The following is an 18,293-nucleotide window of genomic DNA, read 5'->3' as shown; positions in this document are numbered from 1 at the left end:
CCAGAAATTTTGCTTTCTCGTTCCTTCCCAAATTCCCACTTGATAAATTTTTTTTTCCTGAGGAATTCATGATAGTCTTAGACCGAAGTCATTGTGAAGTAACCTCCGGCCTTGTTCTAAAATGTGTGGATAAATCTGCTTTTATCCTGTTTTTCATAATAATAACAGATGTTGCATGACCAAATGATGGGATGAACATTTGCTTATATCTATAGAGACATAAGGGCTCAGCAGTAGAGTCTACTTACAATGCAAGAGACTGCCTACAATGCAGGAGATGTAGGTTCGAACCCTGGGTCAGGAAGATCCCCTGGAAAAGAAAATGGCAACCCACTCCACTATTCTTGCCTGGGCAATCCAACGGACAGAAGAGCCTGGCAGGCGACATTCCATGTGGTCACAAGAGTTGGATCACCACCACCACAGAGATATAAATTCAACAAAATAAAGTTCTGGGTGATAAAAATGTGACACTGCTTTGGGAAACATGAAAAATATTAATAATAATATAAACACCTAATGAGTAGCAAATGCTAGGAAACGTGGTGAAATTAACTATAGATAACGTAGCAGATAAAAATGATGATCTGTCTGCTTATGCTGAGACATCATGCTACAGAACAAAGAGTTTTGGTTAAGATGCCTGTAATTTGATTATTCTCTCTTTAACATATTTTTGTATTGCCAATTTTTTCTTAGAAGTTAATAGAACTGTAAGAAAACATTATTGACTTCTTACTTACCAGCCAATTTTAATCTATAGGAGCTTCTAGGTCAAATTTTAACAAAAACAGTCTTTACTGAAGTGTTTAAAAACATAAACATTTTGATCTAATTAAATACTTGTATTTCTTAAACATTTATCAGACTTTGATGTAGAGGTGTTCTTGATCTAAACTGAGGTTTTTGAGGTGCGGAGTATAAAATGGTTTGTTGATCGCTGATGACAATATTTACAGTTCCCGAAATGCAGACATTTCTTCTCCATTTAGTGAGATATGCTTAATTCTGTTTTTTGTCCAGTATCTGGTCCTGGAATATATCAGAACCGTGGAGATGTGTTATTTTAGGCATATTATTCCCAAGCCCGAGCATGCACAAACTGTAGTTGCTTTTGAGCCTCTAAAAGAATGATGGTAGCGTGGTAAACACAGAAGCAGTCCTTACTACCACTGTTCCTCTATGACAGGTGATACCAGTCACTTCATAACCTCCAGTCTGGGAAACCATGAAAGTAAAGAGGTGAAAAAGAGGTACTGTTGTACTACAAAAACAAAAATGGCCTCTTTCCATACTAACTACCCCTCTGAACGTTACACATCGACTCTATCAGCAGTCTGCTAAAGCAGAAAGGGAAATGAGATAAATTCTCAATCATTTTAAAGTGCATTTGTTTCATTGAAGCCTTTCAAGTATTTTGTGTGGTGTGTGTGTGTGAGACAGAAACTGACTCAAGGCTTCCTTGATGCAGCAAGTACACTGAAAATATAAAAATAAGTTTGACTTTTCTTCATGCACACCTTTATGTCTGACTTTTGAAAGGACTTTAGACAGTTTCCAAGAAATCAGAATCCTCTACAATGCCTTCATGGTGGATTGATTTCCACAGAGGTCTCCTATAATAAAGTATTTTCATCCCAGATAACCAACCGTAAGAAAAAGAATGTAATCTGCCTTCCCTGTTTGGGCAGAGTGGACTGGATGGAGAACAAATTTAGAATCGGTTTCAATTTGATGAGTTGAGTGATGTTTGGTTTCTAGGAATTTCAGGAGATTGGTTAGATAGATAGATACATAGATACCAGTAATTATAATAGTTACCACACTATATAGTTGAGAGGATTACTTGAGCTCACAAATTACTTCTCTATAGACAGCAAATGGAATGCAAACGTGAGCCACAATGTATATTTCTAAGCGTCTGAATCCTTGATATAGCACTGGAGTTACAAAAAAGTGGGGGAAAACGTCAATCCAGTGATGTCATTCCCTGAGCCCAGGCTTTCAAATTCTTTGGCACCTGGAGGGGTGTGCTCCTCACACTCAGCAAAGCCTCGGCAACCTGACTTGGCACAATGGCGTCCTTAGGCTCTCTGCTCATTCATGCAGAGGGGGACTTTTCATTCCTCCTCTAAACCATGAGCGATTTTCTCCCAGTTCTCGCCACAGACCTACCCAAGCCTCTTCTCCCAAGGCCTCACCCAGGGAAACAGGCGCGTAACCACAATTACTCCACGATCTCTACACGCACCACGGGTGCGGAGGTAGGGAGGGGGCGTGGCTTGACTTTTATAGGCCTTTCCAGCCAATGAACAATCTGCTTTTCTTCCGGTCGGCAAGCCGACCAATCTGAGCAAGTCGGTGTAACCTTCGGCTGTACTCGGCTCTTTTCGCTGATGCGGGCAGCTCAAGGGGCGGCCGCCGCTGGAGAGACGCTTCCCTTTTTTATTTTTTTTTTCCCCAAGCGTTCACTTCCGGGTCCGGCGCCGATCCGGATGCCCGAGGCAGAAGGATGTTTGACCTCCGGATAAGCGAGGAGGCGCCGCTGTGCATTCATTGCCGGCTGCATCGGTGGCGACAGCAGCGGCCCGGGCGGCGACTCTCCGGCCACAGGCGGCGGTAGGACGCACCGGCAGTAGTGAGGGGACCGAGTCCGAGCCGAGCTGCGTTACCTCCCTCGCTCGTTCCTTCCCCCTCTACCTCGCTCGCTCCCTCCCTGCGTGGCTCGCTTTCCTCCTCCGGCCGCCGGCGGGTGCAATGTGCCGCCGCCGCTGCCCCCGCCGCCACTGACTGACGGACCGGGGGGCGCCGCCCGCGCCCGGGACCGACCCGCCGCTGGCGGCCGCGCCTCTGAGGTAAAGCCCCCTGTGCGTTGGCGCCTGGCTGGGCGGCCCCGGCCCGCCGGCAGCCTCGGCGCGGCCGCGGCGCCCTCCTGCCCGGGTGGGGCTGGGCGGGCTGGGGTCCGGGGCTGAGTGGGGTGGGGTAGGGTGCGGCGGGGGCGGCGCCGCCAGCGGGGGCCTCGGGAAGGGGTGGGCGAAGAGGACCCGGGCTGGGGCGCGGAGGCGCGGGACCGGAGGGGGCCGCGGCCGGGGGGCGAGGGCGCCGCGGGCTCGCTGGGCAGGGAGGGGGCCGCGGGCGGCGGGCCGGGCTGGCCGCAGAAGTTGCCCGAGTGGTGCGGCGCGAGTGGGGACCGCGGGGATGTGGGCGAGGTGGGAAAAGGCAGGGGCTTTTGCGAGGAGGGTTGAGAGGTCGGGAGTGCAGCCCCCCAGCGCTCCTCGATTTTGTCCAGACAATTCTCTTTGGAGTAGGCATTTTAGGCAAGAGGGTGGGAGCTATCGGTCGGCTGGAGGGAGGGATCAGGGGCTAGCATTCATTTCGGGGAGAAACTTCCCGATAGGGTATTTGTTTCCAGGTTTGGGGTGGGGGGCAGGGATTTACCTATTTGTTGGAGCTTTTGACTTTGCTCAAAACTTACCCAAGGCATTAGTCGGGGGAACAAAATTACTCTGCTGGTTACTGTTAGGGTGCTGGTTTGTTTGTTTATCCCACTTGCTAGGGGAAGTGACACACAGAAGCGTCGGCTTTCCTGGTCCACAGCCCCCACGTTTCTTTTCTGCGGGGTGGTGATGGAGATGTGCGTTTGCTTCTGGGGTGGGGGTAGTTAGGCCTGTGTTAGGATGGTTCCAGTTCTCCCAGGGAAGGAGGAAAAGTTAATGGGTGGGAGAGAGTGTGTGTGGGAGATGGCTACTGTTGCTGCCATTGTGCGAATTAGTTTTAACTCTGTTGTAATGAGTGCCTAGGCTGGTCAGCAAGTGACCCTTTTTTAACCTTTGGTTTTAGAACATCGACTTTAATTGGACAGTTAAAAACCTACTGATTTTTAGTAAGTTAAGAAAAAGTCAGTACTTAATTTCTTTTACGTTTGCAGTTACTTCTTGTGATAGGAATTGACATTGGCCCACACAGATAGTAAAAGAGGTTAAGCTATATCTGACTTAGAATACTTTTTAAAATTAAAAATGTCTAGTAAAGGCATGTGTATGTTTTTGAAGAATATTTGCTTTCCCTATAAATAAGCAAATTGTGAAAGAAAAGTATCATAAAAGTTGCAAGATGTGAGGCCAGTTTAAGAAAACATTTCCCACCAAAAATCAAATCTGGTTTGTGACATTCTTAGTAACTTTTGGGGGGGGAGGGAAGTGGAGAGATGTACTTAGTGTATTTTATAATTATTCCCAAACTTCAAACTTTTGGTCTAACTATATTCTGAGCTAAGATTATATTCATATTTTATATACATTAACCATATATTTTGTACAAAACATGAAAATCATATTTATGGGAATTGGAAGAAAGATGTAATAAAATAAATTGCGTAGCTTTTGTATAGATTCAGAGCAGAGTGTATAGACACTTTGGTATTCAGGGAGCTTCCTTTTCTGGATATGCCTCAGGTATAAGTAGTTCTTCTTAGAATGGGGAACAGAAAGTTTAACTTTAATGTTGATGTGTATGAGATTTTTGGGGGAATCTTGGAAAATGATTTTTTTTTTTAACTATGATTTAGTGTGCTCATTGACCAAGAGGTCGTTAACCTAAAAATTAATGAATTATATAATTATTGACATTTTCATTGTTAGATTTGCAAGCATTAACTATTAACAAAATCTTCAGCACATGAAATGCATTTATTCCTTCAAATAAAAGAACTAGGATTCAAACAAAGGAATAGTTTAGTTCAGACTGAAACTTTACTTTGTGCAAGGGACTTTTACTGTGTGTTGAGGATGAAAGAGTGGGTTGACACATGAAGAGGAATTAGATCCAGTTAGTTACCTTTAAGGGAGAAGCAGACATGCACAGAAATAATTGCAACACAGGACTCCTGTGGGGCTTATTAGAGATGTACGGAAATGTGGGGGTGGTGGTGATGGTGTGTGTGTGTGTGAGACAGAGAGACTAATTTTTGACTGGGAATTACAAATGAGTTTAAAGCTGGTAATACTCCATTTAGGCCTTAAAATATTTTAATTGTCAAAATGGTTCAGTGTGTGTAGCGGCGGTATTTTTGTAGGTGAAGGGAGCAGTTGAGCACGGACATGTTGGTTTGGTATGGTGGGGCCTGTTGAACTGGAGGCAAGGCTCTGTGCCAGGAAGTCTTTATGGGAAATGAAGCTATAAAATTAGGTGGTGATCAGTCCATGGACATCTAGAATGCCTTGTATTTAAAAATGAGTCAGTTCACCATATGAAGATCCTAGTGTATAGATTCTAAGGTGATAGGGAATACCTATGAAAATAAGGCTGCTGCTGCTGCTAAGTCGCTTCAGTCGTATCCGACTCTGTGCGACCCCATGGACTGCAGCCTACCAGGCTCCTCCATCCATGGGATTTTCCAGGCAACAGTACTGGAGTGGGGTGCCATTGCCTTCTCCAAAAATAAGGCTAGTAAGTTTAAAGGAAACAAAGTGTAACAGAATAGTCAATTTGTTATCCTTCATGCTAATAGAGGAGAGCCAGAAGAGTATATGAAACAGTTTATACATGGCTTTGTCATATTTCTTGACTTGCTTTTGGATATGAGTGTGTGGTAATCTGGCAGTTGGTTATATGAAATAAAGCTAGATTTTTAAACATGTGACCTGGAAAGAAATGGGAATCTTTGCATTTCTTCTCTGGGTCTCCTCTGTATCCCCTTCATGCTGATAATAGACCGTCATTCTGGCATGGGTTTTTGGTTCATATTTTTTCAGAATGGAACAAGTGGTTTAGTTTCCAAGAGCTTGCTAAAAGAATATAACAGACTACATAGAGGGAATTTGAAAATAATAACCAACAAAATACAGGTCTTTGGATAGTTATATTATTGTTAATACATTTTAAGGTGAGATTTGCTATGGATGAAGTGAAATGTGAGGAATCTATATAGGACGAGAATTGGCTGTAATAGTAAGATGACAACATGAGAAAATTCCACAGTTCTGGATCAATATGTACAAGGTTTTTAGTCATCTTAAGTATCAACAACTCTAAAAAAATTTAACCCCCAATTTAATCATTATCAAAGGGGTACTTAAAAAATATCACCCTTACGACACCAGTGTTTAATCATCTAGTCATGTTGCAGGGGAGATTGATAGTTCTTACTAACTGTTCCCTTCTTAGTGTTCAACAAGGACTTAACTTTATAACTGAATTTGTATCTCAAATCTCCCAATAATAGCAGTACCTGTTACACTTTATTAAATGCTCACTTTGTCTGTGGACCTTAAATGATACTGTTATAAGACAGCTCTATGAGTTAGGTGGTATACCGCTTGCTTTCGACAGTAGGAAACGGTCTTCTAGAATTTAAGCATCCTGTTTAAGGTGTATCTTGGGAGTAGCAGAGGGCATATTTAAATCATTTTTTTTTTCTGACTTTGCAGTGTTAGACCAGTGATATCTTCCCTAATCTTCTATCATCTTCCTTTTTGTCTTCTCTTATGCAGTTGGCATTTAGCGGTACTGAGTAATGTTTTTAATATGTGTTTGGGTGTTGTTTTTCTAAGATGTAATTTCTTTGGAAATGGTGGTTTGGGGATATCTGTAGTTTTCTAATCGTAGACTCTCTAGGAGCAGAAAATATGGTTCTAGTAACTTAAGCTACTGCAGAGTATCGTTTTTGTGATAATCTATAGGAAAGAACCATACATGGGATTATTAATATGTAGAGATCAAGTGTGTATTATCTATTAATGTAAAGTGACTTTGGAGAGCCTCTGAACTAGTCAGGAAACATGGAATGAGACAGAAACGTGGAGATGGGTAAGTTTTAGAGACAGTGGAGACTGCTGTTAGCCATGGTCTTTCCAGCTCCCTTCTCAAAGTTGAGATTTAGGAACTGTGAATGTTTGGGTTCCTTTCTATTATGGGATGTAAGAAAGATGCATAGTGATTTGTTCTTTAACCATATTAAGTGACTGGTTATAGTCTCTCCTTCTTATCCCTTATCGTCTTAGTTCTGAACGTGAAGTATTTGTGTATTTGGTAGATAAGACACATTTTGATCATTTTCTTTACTAATGACATATCACATAGTTATAATTTAATTTGATGAAAATCTATAACTTATATCCAATGACTATACCATATCCACTTTTTTTTTTTTTACAGCTTTTACTGTAATTAGGTAAAAATCTCATGATAGATGCCCTCTTTCTTAAACACAAGTTTCTAACGTTTTTTTCCTTCAGTGAGTTGTCAGACTTTTAACTGTATTCAAATTTATTACATATATTTAGCTGATTAGGTGCTGAACTGCTTTCGTTAGCTGAAAAGAGTGCGGATAGTTTCTCTGCCATTATATTTTTCATCAGGATTGAGAAAACTGGTATGAAGTGCCAGGATGTGATGCCTGGCACACAGTAGGCACTGTGAAAGTCTTCTCATAAATGTAGAAGTTGCTGATGTATATGAGTTGTCAGAGGGTTGATTGGTGTGTAGAATCAGCAAAGACTATTAGGGATAGCCTGTTACAGGAGAATCTCTGAACTCACCTCTCTAACCCACTCAGAAGATTGTTGTATTCTCCATTCATTTACTGTTTGATGTCCATGCTACATTAAAAGGCAGTAGACTACCCTCTAGTTTCTTGAACTTTTATTCCCATCAGTTGCTGTATACCTTGTATACATACCAAGAATCATTTATCTTTGTACCCAACAAATTGTTACAAAGACAAATGATTCTTGGTAGGTATACAAGGTATACAGCAACTGATGGGAATACAAGTTAATGGCAGTTGTACCTCTTGTTGTAATTACATAGTTTAATGAAACATTATTCAGTGAACTGTGAAGGCAAAAAGGTGTTTATCTTGAGACCCAGTGGCTGCTTTGAAAAGCAGTTGAGTAATTGAGTGGTTGAAGTCAATTATAGTTAAAATAGTTTTAGGTGAAATAACTTAAATGATTAGGGGAAAAAACCCTAAAGATCTTAGATTTCACAGTAAGATTCTTCAGCAAAATTGCTTTTCAGTGTTGTGAGATGTCTTTCCATGTTTAAGAGACAGAAGCTGGAAATCACAGGTGATGTACTATGGGTGTGGTTTTTGCAAGAAAAATAAAGTAGGACTACAATCTGTAGACTTATGCTTGAAGGAAAGGCCTTGGCAACCTGCATTTAAAGACTGTTTTGTGATTGTTTTAGTGTTGGTGGCATTAAACTGTTTAAAGTATGTAGATTTTTTGTGATTCCCTTTTAAAATTCACTTATGAACTGTATGTTAACAATAATATATTAAAGAGGTATCTACTTCTGAAATAACACCTCTTTTATACTCACAGAGATTTACTTAACAGCATCCTCTTCTAAAAAAGAGAGAAATACTGGTCTTCCTGAGCATACAGCCATTCATATTTTAGGATGAATTGTTCAATTATCCAGTCACATGATATCCACTTGTTTCCTGATACAGTCCCTCATCTGATTTTCTGTGTTCTCTTTCAGCTGTTACACAGTGTCAGGGATGGATAGAGCCATTTGTAATTCCACCATCTCCTCAACCTGAGTGGGGACTGCAGGAGTGAGTTGGTAGAGGAAATTGTCCTTTGGAAGAGGAAATGCCATCCCCTTGATGTATACCAGGAGCTGTTGAGCTTGGTGCAAAGCGTGCTGGTTTAACAGCTTATGGTAACTACTCGCCTTTCCTGTCTAGCTCAGCCCAAGTGGAGAGGAAGGCACGCAGGTGTAGGAGAAGAAGGTCCAAGTTGGAGAAGGAAAGGTAGATGGGGTATACTATTTATCTTGGTGTCACACATTACAACACCAGAAATGCAGTAGCTTCTGAAATGGAACACTGAAGTATGAAGGCAGGGCTAGTTTTTCAGAGTGTTGGCTGGCTCCTGTGTAATTGACTTGCCTCTGCTTTCCCCTGTGTATGGGGTTCTTCCTGCTACTGGTAGCAGGATCCTGGTGCGTTGGCCAGGACATCTTTTGCACAAGCCTACCTGCATACTTTCGCCTTCCTGTTTTTTTTTTTTTCCCTTAAGTTTTTGTTTCTTTTGGCTGTGTTGGGTCTTTGTTGCTCGCATGGGCTTTCTCTAGTTGAGGTGAGCAGGGGCTACTCTTCGTTGCGGTGCGTGGGCTTCTCATTGCTCTGGCTTCTCTTGTGGCTGAGCACCGGGTCTAAGTGCGTGGGCTTCTCATTGCTCTGGCTTCTCTTGTGGCTGAGCACCGGGTCTAAATGCGTGGGCTTCGGTAGTTGCAGCTCTCGGGCTCTAGAGCGCAGGCTCAGTAGTTGTGGCGCAGCGGCCGTCTTAGTTGCTCCGCGGGATGTGGGATGTTCCTGGACTGTGGATAGAACCGGTGTCCCCTGCGTTGGCAGGCAGATTCTTATACACCATACCACCAGGGAAGTCCCTCATCATATTTTATTGACCGGAATTAGATCACATACACTTCTAAACCAGTTATGACACGGGGAACAGGGTTACTGTAGTGAGTTTCTACTATTCAGGATATAGTCCCTGCAGTTGGGGATGGGGTCACATTTCCCTGAGTTACATGGTGGAGGGAGGATGTTCTAAAAAACTGTGGGAAGGAAGAATATGGGGGAAATGGATGTTATAGAGGCAATCAATAGTGACCACCACATCTACTTGTTTAAAGGATGAAAATAAATAATGCATACAAATGCACTTTGAACTTTAAAGTGTTGTGCAAATGTAACAGATCAAAGATTAGAAAGCTGTTTCTATGTGACTGTCTTAAATATGCTCAGGTATGAATATTTTAGGAGCTGAAAACACTGCTAGTTTCTTACTGACTTTCGAGTCAGTAAAATTGAGTATTACTTTTTTCATGGAAAAAAGCTATTTTAACTTTCATAGGGCTATTTTAACTTTAAAAACTTGTACCTCTAAACTTATTTAAATTTTTTGGTGTGTTGTTGCCCTCCTTCCTGGACAAAACTTGCCCGACATCTTTGATTTTATCAGACTTCTTTGTGACACCTGGAGGAGAGTAAGATGCCTTGAGGAAATGGGAATTTATCAGTCAGAAATGGTTGGTTTATTTTGAGTCAACGAATCTCTTTGAAGTAGGAGGGAAAGATGGGTGTTATATTATCTTGACTACAGCCACCCACCCTCTGCCGCCCCCCTGAAAATTATAGGGCCAGAGGAGAATCACAGACTTTTATAACTGAATTGTGGAAGGTTGAAATGCTTGTCACGTACCTGGTTAATAGAACCCTCCTATCCTCATTGATAGGTTGATAGGTTGATTCTCTTTCTAACCAAAAGGGGAGAGGCTGTGAAAAAATTTGTGTATTTTGCAATTTTGCTCAGGACCATGGGCTAGTTATATAAAGCAGTCAGCCAAGAACCTTTAAAGTTCTCAGGGTTTGGAAAATTTTAGCCAGAGTTGAAGTGTATATGTATGTGTGTGTTTGTGTGCATATGTGTTTAAATAAAACAAGCAAACAGACAAATCTTTTAATCTTCCCTCAAGCAGCCCACAAAAACAGCACACTTGGATTTCCCCTCCCTCCCCCCGCCTCCCCACACAAAGTAACCTCAAACCTGGCCTGCTGAAATGGAAAGGCAGAAGCAGACTGAGTGCTTGGAACAGTTCTTGTATTTTTAGTTTCAAGAAAGTTATCTTAAAGATTTCTTTATTGTATGTGTGAAAGAAAGAAATTGTGTGTGTGTGTGTGTGTTTATGGGGACATATATGGAAATACATGTATGTATAAATACATAATTAGTATACATTAATTATGGTAATTCTAATCCCTGCATTGTTGTTGTAAACATACAGAGTAAATCCATCCATCCCCTGGAAGGATGTTAATGACATTTATAAATAGATTTGGGATGATTTTTATTTTTACACTTTTTATACTTTTCTGTATCGTTTGGGTTTTCAGCTATGATTGTGCATTATTTGACCATCAGAAAAAAATACTGAGTTTTTCATTTGAGGGAAGAAAATAAAATTTGGGGATGGGATGTTTTCTCCAACCTAGAATTTACCATAGTCCACTTTCATTGTAAATTACCTTGAATAGAGTATGCACTGAATGCACTGTTGCATTGTAATAGCCTTTATTTAAAAAACTGGGCTTGTTAAAATTATGTTTCTTAAAATTTTAAGTTGAAATTAGCTGTATGATACCATATGGTACAAGAACATTTTATAAAAGTAGTAGACTTCTGAATTTTTGTAATTATTAATTGTGTTATCTATTTTAAACTTGTTTAGTTTTTGACTTCAGGTGGTATACTTGGCAGGGCATCAGAGTATGATATATTGGAGTCAAAGTTACAGTCAGAATTTCCTTTAATAAAAAGGGAAGTGAAAATTTATTTTTCCCCTTACACCCAGTCTGTGTCATGTTTATTTTCTATTTCTGTGAAATACTTATTGCAATGAATACTTTCAGGCGAATATAGTAGGTAATGTTACAGGAAGAGAAAATGCCTGATATTTCAATATATATATGACTATAAAGCCTTTTCATACAATCCTAGTTGGGCATGTAAAAATAACCTAGCATTGTTTTGGAGGTGAAACTAGTAGGTATCAATAGTTGGTGAGACACTTGAAAAAGAAACTGGTATTTGTAGATGTATATTTTTATGAAACAGTATTTTATATTCTTTTGTTCCAGGGATCTGAAAACAATATTAACATTTCTGCACCACCCACCCTCCCACCTCCCAAAGTGTAAATCTTAAAGATGTGGAATCACGTAATGCCAGTTTTTATTTTTAAAAAATGGTAGACTATTTACTGAATTTGTTTTCTGTCATATGAATGTCAGGACATATTATTGATAGTATTTCTTAATATATTTAAGATTCTGAAAATATTAGGGTAGTTAAAATAGCAATGTAATCAGCCCTTGAAACTTATTTTTTTGAGTATTTTTTGATAGTCTGTTGAAAGTTGATTATTGAAATACGTGTTGTGTGTTTATATTCTGTTAATCTAAATACTCTACTAATGAAAGTTGTTTTTTGAAGGCTGACTGAACAATAAAGTTCTGAGCACTGGGAATGAGAACATCAAATAAGTTAAAATAAATTTTACTATATTTACTTTTTAAAAAATCTCCCAACTGAAAATTAATAATTTTTTTTTTCTGTGACAGAATAAAGAAGAGAACAAAATTGGGCAATTTTAAAGATGGTGCTTTCAGTCCTTGCTATAGGGCTGGGAGTGCTAATACTTATGAGTAGATGAGAGAAAGAGGTTGTAGAGAAGGCAGCTTGTTCCAGTGGTTCTCAGCCCTGACTTCACATTAACATTTTCTGTGGAGTTTCAAAAAATGACAGATATTGGGATTCTACCCATGCTGTTGAATCTGGCTATGGGGCCAGGGTGTTGATCTATTTTAGGATTTCTACAGGTGATTCCAATGTACTTCAGGGTTAAAAATGACTCATTTCATTTTTTATGTGTATCTCTTAGCTCTTTTTGAAAAAATGACTTCCTTTTACTTTCAGATTGTCTTTTAAATCAGGGATGGAGGTGTAAAGATAAGAAAGAAATGCATAGAAAATATATGCAAGAGGAACAGGTTAGTGAAGTGAGTTCTCTTTAGGGTTTCACACTCAGAATCCTTAGGCTACTGTATTGCTTGTTCATTAGCATCTTTTGAATAGTATGGCACCACAATTAGTGGAGTTTTGACATTTGGAAAATTTGTTAAAGGAAATTTATCAGATTAAATTAAGGCACCTGGAGAATGTTCCATGTGTACTTGGAAAGAATGTGTAGTCTGCTGCTTTTGGATGAAATGCTCTTTAAATATCAATTAAGTCCAACTCTTCTAAAAGTGTCATATAAGTGTGTTTCCTTACTGATTTTTTGCTGGATGATCTGTCCATTGGTGAAAGTGGGTATTAAAGTCCCCCACTGTTATTGTTACCATCACTTTCTCTCTTTATTGTTGTTAGTATTTGCCTCACATATTGAGCTGCTCCTTTGTTGGGTGCATGTGTGCGTGTATGCTCAGTCGCTTCAGTCGTGTCCAGCTCTTTGCTACCCTGTCGACTGTAGCCTGCCAGGCTCCTCTGTCCATGGGATTATCCAGGCAAGAATACTGGAGTGAGTTCCCATGCCCTCCGCCAGGAATCTTCCTGACCAGGGATCAAACCCAAATCTCCTGCGTCTTCTGCGCCGGCAGGCGGGTTCTTTACTCACTAAGCCACGTGGGAAGCCTGTGTTGGGTATATATTTATAATTGTTACATCTTCTTTTTTGGATTGAACCCTTGGTCATTACGTGTAGTGTCCTTATTCCTCTCAAAATCTTAAGAAACCTAAGTGATAAAAGCAATCCTGTCTTTAAAGTTAGTGTAAGAATGTTACTCATCAAAATTTGATTAGTTTTGGGTTATATTTATCATATTTGCAATATTGTTGAGTTGTATTTTTCATGGAACATAAGCATGGAAGGAGCCTTAATGGTATTTTAGTGTAATTGTACTTCTGCTTTACTCTTTTTTACCATTGTTGATGAGGTATTGTTTCTGTTTTTCCCGTTGGTGGAGATAGTTTAGTACTTCAGTTATAGTATATTGTGAATGTAGTATATTACTTATATCAGATATAGTCAGTAAATGTATACTTGTAAGTACACTATGATACTAGGGTTTTATGGTTATTGTATCTTGTCATTTATGGGAAATCAGGTTCCAAGGTGACTCATTTACTGCTCCTCCCTAGGTCAGGAACACTGTTACTGGTTATAGCATTTTTCTTATGACAGAATGAGAGCAAGCCATTTTGTGAGTTTAATACATTAAATTCCATTCAATGAACATTTTTTTCATAGTGGCAAATTTGGATGTGGCATTTTTTTCTATCAATGTCAATGGTTAGATATTTGTAAACTGCCCTGATAGGAGAATTTGTGGTAGAGAAATTTAAGAGTGGGTACAGTGTAGGGGGCTTCCTTGGGAGCTCAGCTGGTAAAGAATCTGCCTGTAATGCAGGAGACCTGAGTTGGATCCCTGGGTTGGGAAGATCTCCTGGAGGACAGCATGGCAACCCACTCCAGTATTTCTGCCTGGAGAGTCCCCATGACAGAAGAGCCTGGTGGGCTATGGTTCACGGGGTTGCAAAGAGTCGAACACAACTGAGTGTCTAAGCACAGCACAGCAGAGTGTAGAGGAGATACTGTGTGTGAACCATTGGGAGACTTTTAGAATTATTTTGAGTTCATCAATATACTACAGTAAAAGCCATGATAAAGAGGTTACCAGTTATATCTTGCACATATAATTAGTAATGGATTAATGGGTACTCTTCAACAGGACCACAATTTCTTATCAATAGTTTTGACATCCTAAATGCCCTGAAAACAAAAACAATTTTTTTTGGTATATATGACACAAATTGGTTTTATTCCCAAATCTTGTTAACTGTCTTTTATTTCACGTGACTGTGGGTTTCACTGCAGAAATAGTAAATGTTTAGTCACAGTGCTGTCTCAGACTTCTCTGTGCCATTCTGCTTTCTCTGTGGGTATTTCAAAGTACATAGTGTTTACACACTGTATCACCTGTCAAAAATGCCCTGAAATTCTGAGTTCCAGAATGATTAGCTGCAAGAACTTTGGAAAAGGAACTGTGAAACGGCATTGATTTGCTTCTGTCATTTGCTTAGGATAGGAACTACTCAGTATCTTACTCCTCTGAGATGGAGTTTGAGTAAGATCCTGGTAGACTTCTCTTGCTTTTTACAGTTGTAAGTATGTGGATACCAAGAGGCACTTTGTTTTAATCTGGGTTTATTTCTTTAGCAGTTGTTGAAAGCTTTTCTGGTTTTTCGACAACCGAGTCTTGTGGGGCCCATTGTGGTCCCAGAAGCGTTGTGTAATTAGGATGCTTGAGATGGACAATGTTTCGGGTAACTTCAGCATAGCTGAGCATTCATCACACTCTCTTTGGTCCTTGGCATTATGTAAGTTTACCTCTGTAACTCATGGTAATTTCATGCCACAGCACCTGCAGGCACCCATCTTTTTTTTTTTTTTTAATATCTTGGCTTCCTTTTTCATAACAGAAAGTAGAAGGGGTGTGGTTGCAGTGCCTCTGTTTTAGTTTCCTTAAACTTCCTTAATTTGTTTTTAAGAGTTCACTGCAAAAATCTTCATACCTACTCTGGCTTCTCTCCCCCCCCCCCATCCTGTTTCTTTTTTTCTTGATTACTTCCCTGCCCCCTTCCCTTTAAAATAATATTCCTCAGCCAGAGAAGTTTATACTTACGGTATTCTGTATCAGAAAAATACAGAAATTTGTTTGCTGAAAAGGTGACAGAAGTAAATGTGCACATTCTCTTTCCCTAACGAGGACCTTTCTATAGGGGAGTGATTATTGCACTGCTGTGCATGGATAGTGTTCTGTGTGTATAATCTTTGCTTTCTTTCCATCCTTAGATACTGAAGGGTAATGGTGAGCACTGTGGTCCATGTCTTTTTGTGTTTGCCATGACACTAGACACCTTAAGGTGTAAATCTTAATGGGAAATTTAGACCTCTTCCATGGTGGCTCACTGGTGAGGAATCTGCCTGCAGTGTGGGAGATGCAGTTTCAATCCCTGGGTTGGGAAGCTCCCCTGGAGAAGGAAATGGCAACCCACTCTAGTATTCTTGCCTGGGCAATCCCATCCCATGGACGGAGGAGCCTGGCGGGCTCCAGTCCATGGGGTTTCAAAGAGTCGACCCGACCAAGGGGCTAAGCACACACAGCGTGCTTAGTTATGGTGCACCTGCTGTGTCCCCTGAAAGCACTGCGATTCTCCTGGAGGACAGATTTAACCTTGTGTATGGTTTGTCTAAGCTATGTGATGTCAGGGATTGTGATGGTTTTATTTGCCATTTGTATTTCCTGTGTTTGGTATGTAATAGGCCTCTAATGATTGCTTGTTTGTTGAATAGATTAATCATTTCATCTTTTATTAGGGAGAATTTTTTTTTTTTTTTTGTAGGGAGAATTTTAACATGGAAGAACCTTCATTAATTAAATCCCTCCTGAGGCACCATACTCATCCCAGACCAGTTTAGTTTGCATCATCACAGTTGTATAAGACAAACTTCAAACAAGTAAATTGGGCCTAGTTTAAATAAAGTAATAAACCAACCCTCTGACTGACTTTCTCAGGCTTAAGAGTAGAGAGATACATTATAGAAAGATTTTTGAAATGAAAAGCATTCATGGGCTAGCTGGACAATTTAAAGGAAATATTCTATTTTTTTGAGCATTTCAGTTAATTATGATTTTAAGATATTTTTTATATTAAAGTTTTTCTCTCTCTTTTAAGTTCACACAGCAAACTTCACTCCCCATCACAGGCAAATTAGAAAGCAGTTTTATCACCCTAGAGTATTCTCTCATGCTGCCCATTTGTACTTAAGCCCTTCTCCCACTCTAGCCCCAACAACCACTGCTCTCTTTCTATACTTTTGCCAAATACCATGTAAATGGAATCATGTGGTGTGTAGCCTTCTAAATCTCTCTTCCACAGTGCAGAATGCATTTGAGTTTCATCCATGTTGTAGTGTGTATCAGTGGTTTCTATTTGCTGCTAAGCAATAATCCATCATAATGGATATACTTGAGCATATTTATCCATTCACCAGTTGAAGTACTTGTTTCTAGTTTTTGTGATCATGGATACAGCTGCCACAAAACTTTGTATGTGGTTTTGTTTTTGTGTGTGAATCTAAGTTTTTATTTCTCTTGGGTAGCTTTCTAGGGGAATTGTTAGGTCATATGGCAAGTATGGCTTTCCTGGTGGCTCAGACGGTAAAGAGTCTGCTGCAATGTGGGAGACCTGGGTTCAATCCCCGGGTTGGGAAGACCCCCTGAAGAAGAAAGTGGCAATCCACTCCAATATTCTTGCCTGGAAAATCCCATGGACCGAGGAGCCTGGCAAGCTACAGTCCATGGGGTCTTAAAGAGTCAGACACGACTGAGCAACTAACACACACAGATGGCAAGTGTATGTTTAACTTTATAGCAAGCTGTCAAACTGTTTTCTAAAGCATTTTGTATTCCCACCAGTAATGTAGGAGAGTTCCACTAATAATCAGTTCCTAAAATTTAAATTGGCTGTATTGAGTTACTCTAGTAATTTGTTGGTTTGATTGTATACCAGAATATCTTGACAATAACATTTAATTCTGAACATGATATTTTTATAGTTGTAGATCTGTTGGAGATAGTGATTTTGGGGAGTCTCACTTTTCAGTGAATGCAATCTTCCGTATGGTTTGGAACTATTTTTTCTTGCTAAGATCATGCAGCCCTGATCTTTGTAAAAAAAAAAAAAGCAAAACAAAAAGCAAAAATCTAGGCCTTAACCCTGGTGTTCATATTGGGGATTAAGGTGCCTTTGGATCAATTCTGTCTCTGTCTTCAGGTTTATAGCACTACTTTGGGGACGGATTCTTTTGGTTTGAACTAGGCAGAAGAAAATCCTTCTCACGGAGAAGTGGTTGTCCTTTCAGCCAGTTTCTGTCACCTGTTACATGTTCCATTCCACAGTTTTGTAGAAGTCAACATATTTATGATTTACTGTCGATTATACTAGTTAGGGGCTTCCCTTGTAGCTCAGACAGTAAAGAATCTGCCTACAGTGCAGGAGAGACCTGGGTTTGATTACTGGATTGGGAACGTCCCCTGGAGAAGGAAATGGTTACCCATTTCAGTATTCTTCCTTGGAGAATTCCATGGACAGAGGAGCCTGGCGGTCTACAGTCAGACACAAGTAAGCAGCCGACACTAACTATACTGATAAGCCCTTTCTGCAATGAGGGTTGACAATATTAACTTCATAATTGGAATTTTCAAATGCTAATACCCTTGAATGACTGTTTTAAATCTGAGGCCTTTGCCTACATTAAACTGTTGTTTTTAATAACATTTTTATAAATTAGGAAACAAGCACTGTAGTTAAGAAAGAATGTAACTTTGTTATGGGAACCATGCATGAAATAGCTGCTGACTTTCCTGAAGTGTTTTCTCATTTATCTGGTATTATTAGGGAACAACCTGTTAGATGAATTAGAAGTTTGTATTTATAGTTAAATATTTTATTAACATTGTTTTAAATGGTAAACTTTACACAGTAGTACTGTTTTTCTCAGTGTTTTCTAAGCATATTCAGATCTTGCTGATGCCCAGTTCTCATTCTAAACATCAATTACAAACTGTGCTGTCATGCGTAGATGCCAGAATTTATTGAAGTTGTATAAGGTTGCCTTCTTCCTGTTCTCTGTCATGTTTTTATAAGTCA

General features: G+C 40.0%; 1 protein-coding gene across 11 annotated transcripts in view; it reads left to right on the top strand.

The window, feature by feature from the left end:
• The first annotated feature begins 2,448 nt into the window (after window positions 1–2,448).
• CSNK1G3 (casein kinase 1 gamma 3) overlaps window positions 2,449–18,293 on the top strand; it is a 116,114-nt gene continuing 100,269 nt past the window's right edge. For 5 of the 11 annotated variants that reach the window (XM_019964632.2, XM_019964633.2, XM_019964634.2 and 2 more), the window contains exon 1: window positions 2,449–2,855. The gene's annotated coding sequence lies outside the window, so the exon portion shown is untranslated. Of the gene's footprint in view, window positions 2,856–4,225; window positions 17,766–18,293 lie in introns of those variants that run through there. The other 6 variants (XM_019964637.2, XM_019964639.2, XM_070793245.1 and 3 more) reach the window with 5 other exon arrangements.

This window comes from Bos indicus, chromosome 7 (assembly GCF_029378745.1).
Source record: "Bos indicus isolate NIAB-ARS_2022 breed Sahiwal x Tharparkar chromosome 7, NIAB-ARS_B.indTharparkar_mat_pri_1.0, whole genome shotgun sequence".
Classification (NCBI taxonomy): domain Eukaryota; kingdom Metazoa; phylum Chordata; class Mammalia; order Artiodactyla; family Bovidae; genus Bos; species Bos indicus.
Note: the sequence above shows the minus strand (reverse complement) of the source record. Positions and strands in the feature narration are given on the sequence as shown.